The sequence below is a fragment of the Mauremys reevesii genome, unplaced genomic scaffold (genome assembly GCF_016161935.1).
Source record: "Mauremys reevesii isolate NIE-2019 unplaced genomic scaffold, ASM1616193v1 Contig175, whole genome shotgun sequence".
Classification (NCBI taxonomy): domain Eukaryota; kingdom Metazoa; phylum Chordata; order Testudines; family Geoemydidae; genus Mauremys; species Mauremys reevesii.
Window position 1 is genome coordinate 36,648 of NW_024100799.1, and position 5,462 is coordinate 42,109.

Genomic DNA, 5,462 nt, shown 5'->3' on the forward strand with positions numbered 1-5,462 from the left:
GTACCAGCCCCTGCAGCAAGGGAAGGAGTGCTGTGTGTCCCCATCATGGCCTGAGGGGGTCTCTCAGTCTCCCACGGGGTATAGTCATTGGGCCAAAGAGAGAGAGAGTGTGACTTTAGCCAGTGCTATATTCGAGCTGGAACACGCCGAAACGCTCTCCTGGTGCTATTCAGCAGCACTCATAGAATCACAGGGTGAGAAGGGATCGCAAAGTCAGCTCGTCCAGCCCCCTGCAACAATGCAGGACTTCTTGTTTCTAACCCACCCTGGACAGATGGCTCCAGCCTTCTTCTGAAAACCTCCAGCGAAAGAGTTTCCACAAGCTCCCTAGGCATCTTTCCCATCGTCCTACTCTTCTTACAGTTAGGAAGTTTTTCCTGAGGCTTAATCTACATCTGCTGTGCTGTAGTTTGACCCCATCACCTCTTGTCCTGCCCTCCGTAGCAAGAGAGAACAACTTTTCTCTATCTTTTTTTATGGCAGCCTTCCAAGTATCTGAAGACCATTATCTAGTCCCCCCTTAATCTCCTCCTTTCCAAACAAAACATAGCCAGTTCCTTCAGCCTTTTTTTCTTATGGCTTGTGTTCCATCCCTCTAATCACCTTTGTCACTCGCCTCTGGATCCTTTCCAGTTTCTCCACATCCTTTCTAGACATTGGTGACCAAAACTGGACACCGTACTCCAGCTGAGGCTTAAGCAGCACTGAGTAGAGTGGTACTATCGCCTCCCATGACTTGCATGCTATACCCAGGGGCGGCTCTAGTAATTTCGCTGCCCCAAGCAGGGTGGCACGCCGTGGGGGGCGCTCTGGCGGTCGCTGGTCCGCGGCTCCAGTGGACCTGCTGCAGACGTGCCTGCGGAGGGTCCGCTGGTCCCGCGGCTCCAGTGGAGCATCCGCAGCCATGCCTGCGGGAGGTCCACCGGAGCCGCGGGACCAGCGGACCCTCCGCAGGCACTCCTGTGGGAGGTCCACCGGAGCTGCCTGCTGCCCTCCCGGCGACAGGCAGAGTGCCCCCGCCCCCCGCGCGGCTCTCATTGCCGCCCTAAGCGCGCGCTTGGCACGCTGGCGTCTGGAGCCGGCCCTGGCTATACCTCTGTTAATGCAACCTAAAATTGCATTTGCTTTTTTTGCAACAGCATCGCATTGCTGACTCATGCTGAGGTTGTGATCCACCACAGCTCCCAGATCCTTCTCAGCTGGTTATCCTCCATTCTGTATCTGTGCATTTGCTTTTTCTTCTCTAAATGTAGCACCTCACATTTGTCTTTGGTGAATTTCATTTTGTTATCTATAGCCCTGTGACGCTGTAGGGAGAGGGATGGATTGATCTGGAAATGGTGTTTAGTTTTACTGGGACTGTCTGCATGGGGGATGGGAGAGCAGGGGATGACTTTAGGTGAGGGTCAGTACCTGAGGCTGTAACCTGAGCCAGAAAAGGGGGTGGGATGAGTCGATACTGCATACTAAGGTTATTCCCTGTTTACACTGGTGCCCCAGCGCAGCAGCAGCAGCAGTGCACTCCTCTTTATTTCTCTCGAGGAGGTGGAGGACACGCAGCGCTGTAGCCAGGAGATACAGCGCTGTATGTGCCTTGCCAGTGTGGACGGGGAGTGAGTTACAGCGCTGTTGGTGGCTTTATTGTGCTGTAACTCTCAAGTGTAGCCAAGGCCTAAATCCACGTTCACACTCAGCCATGCTGCATGAAATCACACGCGTGGAGCTGAGCAGTGGTTTCAGCTCAGCTGGCACTTCTGACCAGTATAATCAAGAAAGTCATGCTAGGCATTGACAATTTCTGTCAGTGACAGACCAGATTGGTTACACAGCTGCCCTACCTCCTTTTCACTTTATCTAAGGCCTTGGCTACACTTGAGAGTTACAGCACAATAAAGCCACCAACAGTGCTGTAACTCACTCCCCGTCCACACTGGCAAGGCACATACAGCGCTGTACCTCCCTGGCTACAGCGCTGCTTGTACTCCACCTCCCCGAGAGGAATAAAGAGTATTGTGCTGCTGCTGCTGCTGCTGCTGCTGCGCTGGGGCACCAGTGTAAATAGGGAATAACCTTAGTACGCAGTGACTGATCTCCGGAAGCTTCCCATAATCCTTTTAAGTGAAGGTTCCGCTCTTTGTTTTGTTGCAAACTCTGGGCTCCGGGAGCTGCTTATTAAAAAAACAAACACAGCTCCTGTTTGCTGTAAATGAGCAGAGGCAGAGGGCTCCCTTTGGAAGGCCCACAGCTAGTGTTTGCTTGAATAGAGGGGGAGGGAGGAGGGTCCGTTTCGGCGAGCGGCTGCTTATCTGGTCTGTGAGGAAAAAGACAAAGAGGTGCTGTTCACTTTCAGTGAGTCAGAGAGGGCTAGGGGAGGGGGTTGGAACTTGCAAGGCAGCTGCTGACACAGTGTTGGCTCCAAAAATCCACTCTCTCTCTCCCCCACGCTCCCTGTCACACTCCACCCCCCCTTTTGAAAAGCACGTTGCAGCCACTTGGAACGCTGGGATAGCTGACCATAATGCACTGCTCCCAATGCCGCTGCAGATGCTGCAAATGTGGCCACGACAGCGCGCTGGCAACTGTCAGTGTGGACAGACTGCAGTGCTTTCCCTACTCAGCTGTACGAAGACAGCTTTAACTCCCAGTGCTGTACAGCTGCAAGTGTAGCCATACCCTCAGCCACATGACTATGATTGTGAATGGAAATGTAGCAAGGGGCTTATTCCGCATACATCATCACTCACGTTTAGCAAGCTACATGGCCCTTCATTTTCCATGTGGCATCCTCTCAGCTGTGCCAGAACTTGGCTCAGACATCCTTGTTCTCCCTCTGATTCACAGACACAGAAAATACAATATGGAGAAAGACGCTTTGTGGAAATACTTGTAAAAATTAGATCAATGCATTACAGCAGGCCTTTGCTACTCCAGCCCGTTATGCCTTGATGTATTTTGTGTTACTTGTGTAGCCTACTAGCTACATTTAAAATAAACTTTTATTATTTCAGCCTGATACAGTAATGTCTGTAGTGCAGCAGCATGATTTATTTTCTATTTTCATTAGCCTATAGGCTAAAGTAAAAAGAAAACGTGTTACGCATTCATTGGGTTTTTACCACTGTACTGTACACTACTGTCTAGAGTTATATCTTTTACATATTCTATTGTAGACACAGTAATGGCATTTCTATTGTATTCTATTGCATACACAGTAATGGCATTTCAGCACAATGATTTCAACATTTAAAATAAATTGAATAGCTACTATGGGGGGGTGTACAATTAAAAAAAAATCCAATACCTTGTTATTTTGGACAGCTGGCCTGTCTCCAGCCATGCCTGGTTTAGCCCAGGATTACTGTACCAGAAATTCAGTAGACAAATAAAATGTGAATTTCTATAATTCATATTGAAGAAAATCAGTATTTTAGTGGCATTCCAGGACCTTCATATTTTCGACTACACCACTGTCTCTAGCCCAGTGGTTAGGGTTACCCAACTGGGAGACCTGGGGTCAAAACTCTGCTCCAATGACTATTTAAGTGTTCCCAAGTAGAGATAGATACCAAATTCCCTTTAGGGGTGGGGCTTAGGCCACATCCCTCTCCGCCACATTTCCTATTGGTTGGTTTAGGCAGCTCCTCACTCTTAGCTTCATAGAGTTCAAGGCCAGAAGGGACCTCTGCGATCATCTAGTCAGATCCCCTGCCTGACACAAGCCAGAGAACTGCCCCCAGATCATTCCTAGAGCAGGTCTTTGAAGAAAAACATCCCGTCGTGGTTCAAAAACAGTCAGTGATGGAGAATCTATCACCACCCTGGGTAAATTCTTCCAATGATTAATTACTCTCACTGTGACGTTTATGCCTTATTTCCAGTCTGAATGTCTACCTTCAACTTCCAGCCACTGGATCATGATAGACCTTTCTCTGCAAGACTGAAAAGCCAATTACTAAATATTTGTTTCCCAGGGAGATACCTATAGACTGTAATCAAGTCACCCCTCAACCCTCTCTTTGTTAAGATGAATAGATTGAGCTTCTTGAGTCTCTCACTATATCTCTCACCAGAGGTCCTGATTTTTATAGGGACAGTCCTGATTTTAGGGTCTTTTCCTTATATAGGCTCCTATTACCCCCAACCCCTGTCCTGTCTGGTCACCCTATCACTATAAGACATGGTTTCTAGTCCTTTAATCATTCTCATGGCTCTTCTCTGAACCCTCTGCAATTCATCAACATTCTTTGTGCATTGGGGCACCGGAACTGGACCCAGGATCCCAGCAGTTGTCACACCAGTGCCAAATACTCCCACTCTAGATTCTTCTGTTTATTTATCCCAGGATCACATGAGCTGATTATCCACCAGGACTCCCAAGTCCTTTACAGAGTCTCTGCTTCCCAGGATAGAGTCCCTCATCCTGTTCCTAGATGTATTCATTTACAATGAGCCATATTAAAACACATACTGTTGGATTGCTCCCCAGTTTACCAAGTGATTCAGATCGCTCTGTATCAGTGACTTATCCTCTTCATTATTTACCACTCACCCAATTCTTGTGTCATCTGCAAACTTTATCAGTGACGATTTGATGTTTTCTTCCAGGTCATTGATGAAAATGTTAAATCGCTTAGGGCCAAGACCCGATCCCTGCAAGGACCATCCTGGAAACACACCTGTGCAATGCTGATTCCCAGTTTACAATTACATTTTGAGACCTATCAGCCACTTTATAATCCAATTCAAGTGTGCCACGTTACTTTTGTATCTTCTAGGTTTCCGATCAAACTGGAGTGCAGCGCCAACTCAAGCGCCTTACAGAAGTCTACATACATTATGTCAATACCATTTCCTTTATCTACCAAACTTGTAATCTCATCAAAAATTGTTGATTTGCATTAAATAAATTATCCTCTTTAATTCTTTATTAATTGAATCTTATACCAGCTGCTCCATTATCTTGCCTGGGATCGATGTCAGGCTGACAGGCCTGAAATTACCCAGGCCATCCCTTTCACCCGCTTTAACAATTGGCCCAACTGACTCTCTCTGGAGCATATACGGAGCCTGGGCACTTAATCCAGGGCTGTGAGTCCACTGGGCAGCAGGGCACATGAAGCTGGGCATGGCCACGCTGGGCCGAAGTCCCTTGTGTGGTTCTAGCCAAGGTCTCACAGGCTAGGAATTGAACCCAGCATCCCAGGCCTTAGCCCGCAGCCCAGCCCACCCCTCTAGGTGCCCTGGGAGAGCGTGGGAAGGACGAAATCCCTGCAGCAATGTCTGTCTCCTGTTCTTATCTGCAGGCCACAAGAGCCCTATATGTGATCCTGCAGGAGCAGGCCTGCAGGCAGGAAGTGAAGGAGCTCTTCCCTCAGCTCTATGTCGCGCTGCTCTTCCACGTCACCCACACAGTGCAGCACACTGCTTCGCAGGAGAGGGAGCATAACCAGGAGGACACGGCT